We start from the raw sequence: 15,555 nt of genomic DNA, 5'->3' as shown, positions 1-15,555 counted from the left end.
AAGTTACTTTACAAACCCACTCCTCCTCTCTAATTCACCCTTGATCCTTCTTATAGTATTGAATATACTTTCTTCACAAGGCTAAGAAGTTGCACCTTGTAGCTTAAATGCATATGTAGTCTATGGTGTGAGATCAATTATTTAATATATTCAAGCTAGGAAAACAAAAAAAGACATTAATTCAGCAAGTCACTTCATCTCTCTAGGCCCACATTTCTTCATCTCTAAAAGTAGGAGTTTGACTAAGTATCTTTTAATTCCTTTTTGCAAATTCTGTGACTCTGTCATCCTATAATATATACATTGCATCACTTCTGAAAGAATTAATGTTTGTGAATTAATTTTCAATTCAAGGATGAAAGGCTTATATTGTTGCCAAATGATATATATCTTATTAAATAAAGCCATAGGGAGGCTTACTTTGCCAGAAATGGCTACTATCAATGGCATCTCGTATTCTGCCTCTGTACAGCAGATATCTGAATAGAACAAAAGTAATAAGAATTCCCCAAATTGAGCAGCACACCATAGGAGAGGTGGTGATGAATTACATTGTTCTTCAGAGGTCATCAACCCAGCAGGCTCTGTTGATCAACCCAGCAGGCTCTGTTGATCATGAGGCTATCCCTATAGAAATTGCTTAGTTGAGGATTCCTAAAGAATTTGCTAATATAAAATCTACTAATACTAGAAATTTGCTGCAGACCATAATTGTGGAAATTTAATCTTTTTAAAATATCTTTTAAGATATTTCAAATGCTGAGGAGTTTGCTATTTTAAAACATAATAGAATGAATTCAGATAGAAGTTGTAATGTATATTACAGGTAACCTGGTATAGTGAGTTTAAGATTGATGGACTCCAACTAACTGTGCACACTAAACCTGATGTCATCAGGTACAAGGATGATAAAAGATGGTTTTGTAGGTCTTGGCTGACTAATTGTTTGATGGACTCATCATTTGTTTCCCTTTCTAACTTTATTTCCCTGTAGAATATTAGCAAAAATACCAAACTTTGAAATTGTGAACACCCTGATTAAAGTACTGATTCATTCACTTGCTGACAGTGTGACCCTTCTGAACTTGAATTTTTTCATTTGAAAAATACTAACTGCTTCAAGTTTGCTGTTAGAATCAGAAACAATAAAAGTGGAACTCAGTACTGTGCCTGGATAAGTGACTACTGTTTGTTTTTTTATAAAGATTTTATTTATTTATGAGAGAGAGAGAGAGGCAGAGACACAGGCAGAGGGAAAAGCAGGCTCCACGCAGAGTGCCTGATGTGGGACTCAATCGCAGGACTCCAGGATCATGCCCTGGGCCAAAGGCAGGCGCTAAACTGCTGAGCCACCCAGGGATCCCACTACTGTTAATTATGAAAGAATTGCTGAAGAAACTTTTCTCAAAGTTCCATTAGTGTGTTTTCAGGGGAGCAAACCCTTAAGCCAGTGAGTAGCCAAATATCCAGTTATGATGTAAAATTGTATCTGTTAATAAATAATTATTCTTCAAACAATTATAATGAAGAGTTAAAAAAAATGTTGTGAGAATTTCTGGGTGTATACTTAGTCTACATACAAACTTAGTATTTCCACAAAATTATAAACATATATACACACAATTCTATGTTGATTTAATGCAGTGGATAAAGTTATTTATAAAAATAACTTGCATCTCTAAGCATTTATTTTTAATCAATAGTTTATAAATCATAATAAATATGAAAATAAAAATGTATTTATAAATATGTGTATTATATATTTATATTGCATATAAATATTAGACATAAGTATTTATGTTATATCTAAAATATTAAATGTTCATCTATATATAATTTCAAGTCACAATTCTACATTACAACCTTTTTTAAAGCTCTGAGGAAATATAGGAAAATCACAATAAGACATTAGAAGATAGATCAAACAGAACAGAGCCAAAAGTGAGACTTTATGACAGTAAAGTCCAGCAGAAAACAATGAGGAAAGAGAAAATTGCTTATAAATTGGAAGAGCAGCCAAGTAACAAAATATGAGCAGCCAACAGGAAAAACTTCAGTATTAATCAACATGGAGGGCATAACATGGGTTGTGTGCATTACAGCTGAGAGCCCTGCCATGCTGTATATTGGAGTAAAACTAAACTGTTTCTGAGGGGAATTTTTGTGAAATGTTAGGTTTAAATGGAGACTATTAGAATAGTGAAGAAATAACTCTGCCATTTTATTAAAAAATGTGAATGAATAGATTAATATGTGTGCCAGAGTAATTCTCAAGCATCTGAGAATTCTGAGAGCTGAATGTGGTTTTGGGCTCTCCAGTAAATCTTAGTGTAAACTAGAACAAGTTCCTTAATTTATCTATATCGGTTTCCTTTTCTTTAAACTGGACTACGTAATTTATAATTTATTTCCATCTCTAAAATGCTATAATGGTAACCCTTTTTAAAAAATGGTCTCAGAAAGTTATCTGCAGAGTATTAAACCAAAACACATGACATATATGCTTATCTCTTTGTAAAAAGAAAATAGGAAAAAATAATACTTACAATGTTTAATTATTCTACTTAAAAGTATCAGGTTTGTAACCTTGATTAAATGTAGGATTTGACTCCCCAATGCAAAACAAGCATACTATTGTAGTTACGGAGGATATGGAGTGACTAGTTTGTATGTACTTCCAGGAAGTATATCTCAATGGCACCTAAGTAAATGCAGTCTAATTATGGAATGAGCATACAGATGCAGGGTAGTTCCCTTAAACTTACTAAAGATAATACATGTTTTCCTATTCCTGTCACTTCCATGGTGTTTCCTGTACAATTTAAATTTTCAAAAGGCAAATACCTCTCAGATCTACTCATGTATTTTGTGTAGAGCCAACCTGAAGACCAAATATCAAAGGGGTATGCAACAAAATATATATGTATTAAGAAAGAAAGAAAATGGGATATGGACCCCATATCCAAACCAACTTTAAGAACTTCTAATTCTTAAACCTCAAGAATATTACATAAGTTACATAGCATTCCTCTCTCCCTACTGCAACACACACATACACACACACTGCTTTCATTGACCAATCTTTATCTCCATTCACCAAGACAAAATAAAGAAACTCAAAGACAATATCATCCCTTATTTCCTCCAACCCTGTACGTGTTGCACTCCAGATGAAACATGAAAGTACCTGTCTGGAATTAAGCTAAGCTGAAAATATTCTCTTTATCATAGTATTGTAACAAAAATGTTGTTTATAGATTTTCCTGGATGTCTTAAATTGATTCAACTAGAAAATATCAAACACACATAATGAGTGGACTTTGCTTGGTGTTGTGGTTAGTAAGAAGAACAAGATGGACAAAGAATGGTACTTGTCCTTCTTCCAAATGAAATACATAATTTTAACATTAAAAGATATCATTTTAACAACTGGTTTCTCATGCATGTGGTGGAAACACTGATACAAATTCAAAAATCTCATTTCTTCTCCCTCCTGAGTACATATTTTGGTTGCCTTTTCCAATCTGTTTTATTTTTTTTATTTTTTTTTATTCTTTTTTATTTAGGATAGTCACAGAGAGAGAGAGAGAGAGAGAGAGAGAGAGGCAGAGACACAGGCAGAGGGAGAAGCAGGCTCCATGCACCGAGAGCCCGATGTGGGATTCGATCCCGGGTCTGCCAGGATCGCGCCCTGGGCCAAAGGCAGGCGCTAAACCGCTGCGCCACCCAGGGATCCCCGCTGCACCACCCAGGGATCCCCCAATCTGTTTTTAATAACCTGTGGCCATATGTATAATTTCTCTGCAGTGAAATATGGTGGAAGTAATGTGCCACACATGTAAACTTGGTTCCTATAAAACTCTTACAGTTTCCTAGATGCCATATAAACATCTATCCTCAAACAGGTCTCTACAACACAGGAGCAATTTTTACCTTTCTCTGCAATGAAATGTCATCTGCCAAGAGATGATGGATGATACTTAGAGAATTCTCCCCTGAAATATACTTTGAAAATATCATATGCATTCTTTTGGCAAGAAAGGTAGGCCACAGATATAGATTCTTTCTAAATCTTTCAGGGTCAGGCAATGGTAGGGAACCTAGAGAAACACATCTATAATCATTGCTTATGCTTAAAATTTCACCTTATGATAATTTCATTAAGAAAGATATTTCTCAGGTAGCCTTTAAATGATGGGGAACAATGGCCTATTTGAGTGTTTGTGTTAGGATGAGTATATCTTAAATATTCATGGTGAAATAGGTGAGGATTTCACATAGAAAGCTGAGAAAACTAAATAAAGACTCAAAGTCTTAGACAAAAAGCAGAGTTAAGAGAGGCCAAAGAGGCAGACCAAAGACTATGAGATTACTGAATCCCTTCTAGTGCACATGCTTCTGTGCAAGATATTTCATATTTAACCTTCACAACCACACTAGAAACTCGGATATAATTTGCACAACTTACAAATGAGAAAATAGGCTCAGCATGTTTCCCTAATTTGCTCATTGATGGTAGAATCAAAGCTCTGACTCCATTGGTTTGCTATTTCCTATTTACCCTATTGCTCACACTATATTTTATACTGGTACATATTCTTATCATTGTCACTGTGATTTTCAGAATGTTAGCTTTTATTTTATTCCTAATTAATATATTTTCCATCTAGAATAAGAACATGTTAAGCACTCACTCTTTTAATTAACAGTTCACAGAAAATTAGGAAATTTCTTATTGACAAGTTAGGAAAATGGAGGATAAACCAATAGGATATAATGTACTTTAATGAAGAAAGTCCAGGCCACTCGATATATCCATTTCCTCATTAGGAAAGTCAGGTGCATTACTGAGATGGCATTTGCTTCTTGGGGTGGGGTGGGGCTTTAGAACATTAAAGAGAATCAGGGGGCTGATAGGAAGCTAAAGCAGATGTATTTAAAAACACTGAATAAACTCTTTTATTCTAAAAATAATCCCACTAAATCCCACATGGATTGGGAGAAGTAATTTTCCTTTCCAATTAAAAGACATGCAAATCACAATTAAACGTTAAGCATAATCATAGTTACTGTTGTTATTACTCACTAATTTTCTCATATGAAACTTAATAGTTTGATGTGGTTTAGTAGTCTACTAATAATTCTTAGAAAAGTAAATTCAGAGGAATTGGTTAAATGAGAAACTCAAATTGTTCTTTATTACCTAGCAGTCACAATTAGCTCTCTTCTTCCCACACACACTATTCCATAACTAGATCTCCCCCAATTACTGCCTCAGCCAGACCAGCCAAGCTAGAATTGTGCCCTGAGTGACATTAAATTATCATCTACAACAATACTGTCAGACACAGTCATTTTAAAACACAGAGATTAGTGGCTCTGGGTGCTTATGATATTAGCCATGGTGATAAACTCTTGCAACAAGAGAATGAAACTTGTTTCCTTAAACTGCCAGGATGCTCATAGAAAATCCTGCCTCCACAGATAAAACATATAGCCACTGGTCTGGTCTGATTCTTACTTCATCCTGAGGGCCATAGGGATGAGAAGTTATCAAGAGTGTCCCTGGAGCATGGTTCCACATAGCCTGGGCCCAGTGCATGCCAAAAAAAGATAGGTGTAGGTTTTAGTAAGTGAAGGGAAGAAAAACTAAATATACCATGCAGCATGTTTATAGCTTGTTATCTGTCTTGAGAAATCATGCTTGTTTGCTTCTTCTCATTTCCATTAAGGATTAAAGAACTCATCTCTAAGGGTCCCAGTGGAAACTGAACAGCTGTACTTTAATGTTTAATCACCTTATTATGAAAGAGATACTTGGGTCAACTCACTCCTCTGTGAATCCTGGATCCTGACCAGAATTGGATTTTTCCTTATCTTCCCGTTTTAAGATGGAAAGAGTCTGTACTTCCTGGAAAGTAGAAACACAGGACAGGAACTCCTCATACAGGGCTGAGTAACCACCAAACCACCAAAGGTAAATATATATTATTTACCTAACATTACTTAACTCAAAAATAAAAGTAACACATTAAAAACAGGGGGAAAAACAAGGAAAATTTACTAAAAGGTGCTCAAAATTTGAAAGCTTTCACTTGCTATCTTATATAAAGAACTTAGTGAAAAATAGACTGTGGAGAAAAGGACCACCCCAATATGAAGCCAATATCAGGCCCAAAACTCATAGAACACCACTTAAAAGATTTTGAGATATTATAGACTTTATTTTTTTTTTAGAGCTTCATGGAGTTCTAAAGTCAGAGAGAAGTAGGCAAAGTGTTCATCCAATATGAGAGATTCTCTCTCAAAGTGGAGTACACAGAGAGTTTCCAAATCATTCATCTTCCAGCATGGATGTTACACTGGCCCTCAATATGACCAGAGCTAGATGTGGAACTTTATGTCCACATTCCCTACTTATTTCTGTTGCCTCTTTTGTCTGTTTTGTTCAACAGAATTTGTTTACAGTGAACTTCCATACATGTCCAAGGCACTATATTTTTCTAAAGTTTGGGAAAATACACCCAAGAGGAGAAATTGAAAGGTGACATTGACATTTCTTTATCAGAATTAATTAAGACTTTACAATGGCCTGAAGATTGGCACAACACCTAATTTATTTTAGAGAGAAAGTATTATTTTCATCTTAATGAGTTCTGGTTATGGTACAAATTAATCAAGTATTCAATATTTCCTTCTTTGAAGCTTTAGAAAAACATATGTTCCTTTTCTTCTGTGTTACTTCTGAATTTATTAAACTGCATTATATTTCATTGTTTTAATTTATTATAGTCCTCATTCATTTAATTAGTCCTCCAGTTATTAAAAAAATATTTAGGGCAGCCCAGGTGGCTCAGCAGTTTAGCGCTGCCTTCAGTGCAGAGTGTGACCTTGGAGACATGGGATTGAGTCCCACATCACGCTTCCGGCATGGAGCCTGTTTCTCCCTCTGCCTTTGTCTCTGCCTCTCATGAATAAATAAATAAAATATTTTAAAATATATTTAAATATCTTATAAGGTACTGGCCACTGTGCTTATTAACGAGAAAACTAAAGTTCACATATAAGCATTTCCTACTGTAATATTGATTTCATTCATTAATTCACTCATCCATATATTCAAGCATTTTACACCAACAGACTGTTTTAGAAACAGAGAAACATTGGTATATAAAATAAGAATACTGTGTTCTTGGAATCCAAGAATTCTAACACAGTAGTTAAAAATAAGGCATGTAAAATATAAATAAGAGAAAGTTAAATACTGCATGATCTCACTTCTATGTGGAATTTAAAAATAACACCAACAAAACTAAAGTCATACACAAAAAGAACAGATTGGTGGTTGCCAGAGGCAGGAGGTGGGAGAGTGGGTGAAATGGGTAAAAGGGATCAAAAGGTATAAAGTTTTTATTTCAATTTTTATAACTTCCAGTTAATAATTAATTAAATCATGGGGATATAATGTATGCACGGTGACTATGGTTAATAATACTCTATTAAAGTTGCTGAGAGAGTAGATATTAAAAGTCCTCATCATCAGAAAGAAAAAAATTCTGTAGCTATGTATGGTGACAAAAGATAACTAACTAATTACAGGGATCATTTCACAATATATACAAATATAGAATCATTATGTTGTATACTTGAAACTAACATAATTAAGGTGTATCAGTTATACCTCAATAAAAAAATACCTGCTGCACACACTAATATTAAATGCCACAGAATTTAGCATTCATTAATTTTCAGTATGTTCTGATCTGCTTTCTTTGTTTTTTCTATCTACAATAGCAGCCATTTTACAGTACAGTTGATATCAAGGAGGAAGTGCTTCCTCTTATTTTGATTTAAGGTGTATTGCCTCCAAATGCATTATTTTTATCTCTAGTCATTGAACACTGAGATTTTTTTTTATACTGTGACATATGAGAAAGCTTAAATTTTAATTTTTTTTCATTATGTGACTTAATTTTCTTATTTACAAAAAGTGATTGCAGTAATATATATTTTACATGGTTAATGTAACAGCTAAGTGAAATAATATGGTCGAGGTAATTTGCAAATATAAATCAGCATACAAAAATATAATTAAATTATATATCTAATAACTATAAGCAACTTGTAAGCCTTTAAAGTTAAGAAAAAGTGTTCTGCTTTGTGGCAGTTTTATGTTTGTTGCTTACTCAACAGTTAACTGAATCCCACAGCCAGAACCATAATTACTCCTGGTCAATAGGTCCTATCCTCCAGTACAGAGGGTGATACAGTCATTCTGGAGGAGGAACCCAAGAAAAAGGCCCTTGGGAGAGTTGAAGAAAAGATTCTCTCCCTTTAGAGGAGATGAGCAAAGAAAAACAAGTATGTGTGTATGTTCCTATAGTCATGATTATACGAATATTCGATGTCCTGAGTTGTTTTGGCCACCTCAGAAATACAAAGATACAAGCCTGAGAAGAAAGGCCAGCAGGCAGTTGTTGCCATAGTGGAAAGAAGAACAGACTTTGGCTCCTTGATGATTTGATTAAGTCACTATAACAATTCTAATTCAATTAGAATTCTAATTCTTCCTTGCTTGGAAATCTCTAGTGAGAAGATAAATTTCCTTATTGAGTAAGCCAGTATTTTGCTATTTGCTGGCAGAAACATCCTAACTAATGTTTCTTCAATTATTTCCTTCACCTAGCCCAGAATAGATGCCTAACATTTTCATAGATTGATTACAATTATATTACTCTTTAGGTTATACTCATTTGCTGGTAAAGAAGCCAATACTCTTATTAATTTTGTGATGCAAAGAAGTAAAATCCTAGGACACTAAAGAAACATTATCCAGGTTATATGACAATATGCTGAATGGAAATTCACAGGCCCAAGACTTGAAGTAAATAAGATTTAAGTTAAAAGAAGACATGCTCTAAGTGGAAATAAACTGCTCCAGAGTGGATTTTTATAATATGAGCTTTGCAGACTGGCAAAGTTTCTTAGCTTCATAGTGAACAGTTCTCTGCCCTGATTGTGGTTACTACTCAGGCTTTCTCTATTATATATTTTTCCAACCTGACATCTTTTTTTTTTTTTAAGATTTTATTTATTTACTCATGAGAGACACAGAGAGAGAGAGGCAGAGACAGAGGCAGAGGGAGAAGCAGGCTTCATGCAGGGAGCCCGATGTGGGACTCGATCCCGGGACTTCAAGATCACACCCTGGGCCAAAGGCAGGCACTAAACCTCTGAGCCACCCAGGGATCCCCTAACCTGACATCTTTTATTTGCAAGGACCACACTACCAAATATAAGGAAATTCTGACCCATGGTGAATTTACATTCAGAAACACTGACCTAATATATGCTCAGGAATACTCAGATTTAATAATAATGCTTTCTAGTGGATGAGTCCTTAGATAATCTCAATTTTATCATTATAATCTAAGCTACTTAAATCAGTTCATCATGAGGGTTTCAGAAATTGTTTTTCAGGCTGTGATCATGATATAAATTGCATCAAATAAATTTTACCAGGTGAGCAATCAAGAGTGCTGAAGTATTGCTTTCCAATTCTATCCTAGCCAGCAATTTAGCTCTCAGCAAGAAGACACAATGTTTCTTGAATGACTGATGAATTCTCTTCTCAAATGATTGCAGAATGTTGGATGCATTGCTGGCAGGAAAGCTGGCTGATTGTTCAGTGGCTAAAATGGTTTTATGACTCATGGAATTGATTGGGAGCATAATGGTTGTCCACAGCAGCCGGCCAAGCTAAGGTCAGTCCATTTGCAGGCACAGCTGGAGGTGCTGGAAGTTATCTTCCAGATGTCAGGACAGAGAAACCTGTTCTGAATAGTGCCAGGTGAAGTGACAAGTGAATTGCAGACAGCCTAGGCACCTGCTACATTGGCCTTGTCTTTCCTCCTCCTAACGCTGCCAAAGAGGTATCACCACTTAGGCCTGAGGCTCATATTGATCCACACTCTCCTTGAAACTTATCCATTTTAAAGGCTCTGTTGCATCTCTTTAATATGATCATTCTCAATTTTATTTGTGCATAAAAAGTCATCCATGGTGCTTTTTGAAATGCAGATTGCTGGAACTGAGTCAACCTCAGATTTTGAACAGTCTGAGACACAAATTTCAACAATCACTTCTCCAGATGATTCCTTGTAGGTGGTTTGGCTTCCTCTTCACAAAACACACTTGAGTAAAGAAAAAGGCAGAGTATGTGGAAAAATTAGTATGACCAGAGCACCTGGGTGACTCAGTCTGTTAAGCATCCAACTCTTGATTCTTGATTTTGGCTCAGATCATAATCTCAGGAACATGAGATCAAGCCTTGCATCAGGTCCTGCGCTAGGCATGGAGCCTGCTTAAGAGTCTCTCTCCCTTATGGCGCCTGTGTGGCTCAAATGAATCTAGCCTCAAGAAGTCAGGCTCTGACTCTTGATTTTAGATGAGGTCATGATCTTGGGGCCATGAGATTGAGCCCTGTGCCAGTATCCATGCTCTGCAGGGAGTCTGCTTGGGAGTCTCACTCCTCCTTCATTTGCCTCCCCTCCCTCACCACTCCACTCCCACACACTCTCTTCTCAAAAAAAAAATAAAAAATAAAAATAAAAATCAGTATGATTGGTTAAGGGCTGTAGTTAACAACCTAGGGATATACTGTGTTTATACTTACATTTTAAAGATATTAATTATAAGAAAAATTCTAGGTATATGTACAGGGATCTGTGTTTCAGTAATATTTTCTACGTCAGAAGTTGGATCCATTGCTTCAAAACCCATAGAGGGTTGGCTTTGTTAAACTACTGTTACTAAATCAATGATTTGAATTTAGATATTCAGGACATATTTATCAAATATTGTCAATCATATCCCAAGAGATGAGTAGGCAAACTTAATATTCCTATGATAAGTTTCTTATCAAGTCTTGCCTCCTTTCTCCCCATCCTGCAACTGGGGCAGTAAGAAAAATAAATCAGTTAAAATTAAGGCAAAAGGCTTTATATGTGGCTAAGTTCCAATAATTTAATACTTAATTCTTATTAATAGAGAAATATAATTTGGTTTTCAATGACACTATATCAGTTTTACCCCACTTTTTAGATTATGTTCTTTAAATTCTTTCCCCAAACCTGTACCTTTGGCCCACTTGTAAATCCTATTTTATTTTGCCTTCTTTCTTCTCAGTACCAAAGACCTAGGCTAGGTTCTAGGTCTAAAGTACCAAAGAGGTACTAGGCTCAGTACCAAAGACTGTGCTAAGCTCTAACTCAGGGATGGCACACTACAGACCAACCAGAGAGTTGAGGTCTCAGGGCAAACAACTAAGACAAAACTAAAGATAGATACCTCCTGAGAAAGATGGAAAACAAGCTGAGCATTTGCTTATTTGGAACATACACATCTGAACACAAGTAAGAAGACTGTAGCTAGAATCATTAATGAATTGGAAGAGACTGAACGAGGTCTACTGATAAATTGTAGAGCCGACCAAGAGGGTGCAAGCTTTTGGTCTTTGGACTCCAATGGATGCTCACCAAAAAAGACTGGCAAGAGTCCTAAAAAAAAGGGTCCATCAGAGTGTAGCCCTAGTAGAGAGGAATATCAACAGCTGAAGGATGGATGTGAAATTCTGGGTGGACCTTTCTCTCATGTGTTCCCTATAGCACACAAATTTTAATGTGAGGAGAAAAGGGCAACAAATACTGTCCCTCAGGTTTCTGTTGCAGTAGGGAGAAGGGTAGAGAATGATATCTTTTCTTCAGGTGCAGGGGAAATAATATGTTGTGTTCTAGAATTAGGGCTGAAAGAGGGACAGAAATGCTGAAAGGTGCTCACCCTTAAGGACTGGTGATACACTCCTGTCTCAGAATCAGGGCTGTGAGAAAGAGAACATTTTTGTCTCACAGGCTCACCACCAAGTAAATTTTTATCAGTTATGGACAGTGGAATTCTGCTAGGAAAGTTCATCGCAAAAGTATTAGGATACTCCTTGTCTGAGGCAAAGGTGAGATTGAAAGCTGAGGTTGGAGAAGATTCTGAGAAACATCCAAGGACAGATTAGCTTCTACTCTAAACATAAAAAATTGTTAGAAGAATTTGAATACTGTAGAATACTGAGTGTATCCATAGGAACCACAGACTCATCCCGATTCTTGCCTAGATTAATTTAAGCCCTAAATTAAAGTTATAAAAGAAAAAAGTTATGCTCATTTCCAGGAATGAAGTCTATTTAACTCAAACTTATGTCTTACACAAGATGTCCAAGTTTCAAAAAAATTAAGAGGCATACAAGAAGGCAAGGACAAAAATATGATACTGCTATATCACAAAGAAATCTCCAGAACCAGGAACGCCTGGCTGGCTCAGCGGTTGAGCATCTGCCTCTGGCTCAGAGCATGATCCCGGGGTCCTGGGATCAAGTCCCACATGAGGCTCCTTGCAGGAAGTCTGCTTCTCCCTCTGCCTCTCTATCTGTGTGTTTCATAAATAAATAATCTTAAAAATAAATAAGTTTTTAAAAAAGAAAAAGAAATCTCCAGAACCAGACTCAGACATGGCATGGAAACTGGAACCATAAAACAGAATTTAAGGTAACAATTAAATAAATAACTATAAGTAAATGATCATAAAAATATCTATGAAAGTATGTTAATTTCATTCGTGAAACTAAAATACATTGGAAGAAGTGACTGAAAATATAGAAATGAAAGAAAAAATAATGATCAAGCTAAGAGTGCTTTCAATCAACGCATCAGAAGACCTGACCCAGCAATTCTGCTCTTAGGTATACACCCAAGAGAAAGGAAAACATGTCCCCACAAAAATGCATACAAAAATGTTTATAGCAGCACTATTCATAGTAACATAGAAACAATCCAGATAATCATCAACTGATGACTAAATAAGCAAATGTGGTAAATTGATTCAGTAGGATATTATTTAGTCATAAAAAATAAGTGAAGCACGAACACATGTAAGCAAGGATGAATCTTAGATATGAAACATCATGCTAAACAAGAGAAGCCAGTTACAAAAGACCACATATTTTATGTTTTCTCTCATATGAAAATCCAGAACAGGACCTCTATAGGGACAGAAAGTAAATTAGTGGTTGTTTAGGGGTGGGGCAGGGTCTAAGAATGCAAAGAAATGGGGGATGGTAACTAAAGGGTATGGAATTGGTTTGTGAAGTAATGAAAATGTTCTAAAATTAATTGTGGTGTTTGTACATAGCAGATGAAACTGCTAAAAACTATTGAACTGTATGTACACTTTAGTGAATGAATTATCTGGTATGTGATTGACATTTTAATAAATCTGTTTAAAAATCAACTAAACTGTTCCACTTTTTTGACTGATTACAAGTGGTACTGTAATTTCTGTCTACATTTTCATTACTCATATATAAAAATACAATTGATTTTTTTTTACCTTTTATGTAATTAGTGACAATGCTGAACTCACTTTTTAGCCGATGTTCTTCTGCTGTTGTCTCTTTATCATTTAAGCAAAGTTTGAAACATTACCTTCCTTTATATACCACTCCCAAATAATTGTCTTAAATATCTCCCTTAGATACAGTTACCACCACATCATACAGTGTTAAAATCTTTAAAAAACTCAAAAGGTAAAGGAAAGTGTATTATATTTACTCATTTTTTAGTCTTTACATTATTTTCTTCACTTTTGACCATTCCAAGATTCTTGCTTTTATAATTTCCTTCTTTTTAAAGAAATTCCCTTATTCTTTTTAAGGTAGTCTGTTGACAAATTCACAACTTTTTTTCTCCCCAGAATATGTCAATTTTGCCTTCATTCCAGAAGGTTCTCTTTCAGCAATTGAAAAATGTCATGCTGCCTTCTTCTGAACTCCATGGTTTCCGATGAGAAATCTGTTGTCATTCACATTGTTTTCCCCATATACAGGCAAGGTGTCATTTCGATCTCGCTGGTTTCAAGATTTTTTTCTTTGCCATTAATCAGAAATTGACAGTGATCTGGTTTGGTCTGGATTTATTTCAATTTCTCCTGTTTGGGTTCACTCAGTATCTTGAATTTTGATGTATATATTTTACCAAATTTGGTGAGTTTTTAGCTATTATTTCTTTGAGTGCTTTTTTGGCCTCTCTTTCCTTCTCTGGAACTCTAATGACACAAAGATCAGGGTGTGTGTCCTCTCTATAAGCTGGCTCATCAGTAACTTAAACGATAATGTAAAATAGTTCATTGGTAGTAAGTGTTGGTTGTAAAGAAACTCAGAAAACAATTGATAGGCAAAAAGAAGGAAACAGAAATCATACCTACTCCTTTCCACAGACACCATGGTTAACTTTTTCATCTTTACCCTTCTCTAGAAATACATTGCTTTCTCTCTGGGAATAAATAGGCCTGTAGGTATGCACATATAATTAAATAAAATGAATTCATAAAATGAATGTAATGATTTGTAATCTGCCTTTTCCATTTAACAATGGACCTAAACTACGTTCATGGTAAATGTCAGTTATGTTAAACTCATTGTAAGTCATGAGACACTATGACTGGTACCATTTGGGATGGATCTACCAACTTTTTGCCCTTATTTCCAACCTCCTACCTCCAGATTCAAGTCTGTCTGGGCAAACATTGTAGATTTCTAAGCACTGCTTTTGCCAGATTTCAAGCCCTGCCACTGTTCCCCACAGTTAGCATCTGACTAACAAATTTTCTTCCTAAAATGCTGAATATGACTCTTGACATCTGCTCTGCTGCTGTGTCCCTGCCAGAAGAGTAAACTGAAGGGCAAAGGTATTTTTTTCTTTTTCTTTTTCTTTGTTTTTTCCCCTATAGCACTTTTTTTCTTGATATACAATTTATTAAGCATAAATGATATACATTTATTAAGCATGTCACAAATATTTTTCATGTTTTTACCTATTTTATAACCCCCTGTAGCACTTAAACATTGGGGTGGGGGGAGAGAATATGTTATCTCTTTCTGTATAGGAAAAATTTTTCACCAGTCTTCTCCAACTAAATCTGAAATAATGCAGATAGTGATACTCTGATTTTTTTCAGCTTTTAAGTCTATGAATAAAAAGGGTATATAGAGCAAGTTACCAATGCAAACGTGACCATAAAAGGCCAGTTTCATTCCCTTATAAAGAAAACAGTTTGGGTGCCTGAGTGGCTCAATCATTTGAGTGTCTGACCTCAGATCAGGTCATGATCTGAGGGTTCTGGGATCCAGCCCCAAGTAGGTCTCTGTCCTCAGCAGAAATTCTGCTGGTCCTTCTGCCACTCCCTCCACTCATACTCTCTATCTCTCTTTCAAATAAATAAAATCTTTTAAAAGATGAAAATAGTTTTGGATTCTCTACATATGTCATTTATGTAAAACTGATATTCTAGTTATGATCAATTATGAATTACTATAAAATCAGATTCCTTAGTACTTTCTACTTAATGTCGCTTTTTTTTTTAAATTTTTTATTTATGATAGTCACACAGAAAGAGAGAGAAAGAGAGGCAGAGATACAGGCAGAGGGAGAAGCAGGCTCCATGCACCGGGAA

The sequence above is a fragment of the Canis lupus genome, chromosome 7, assembly GCF_048164855.1.
Source record: "Canis lupus baileyi chromosome 7, mCanLup2.hap1, whole genome shotgun sequence".
Classification (NCBI taxonomy): domain Eukaryota; kingdom Metazoa; phylum Chordata; class Mammalia; order Carnivora; family Canidae; genus Canis; species Canis lupus.
This window is presented reverse-complemented; position numbering follows the sequence as displayed.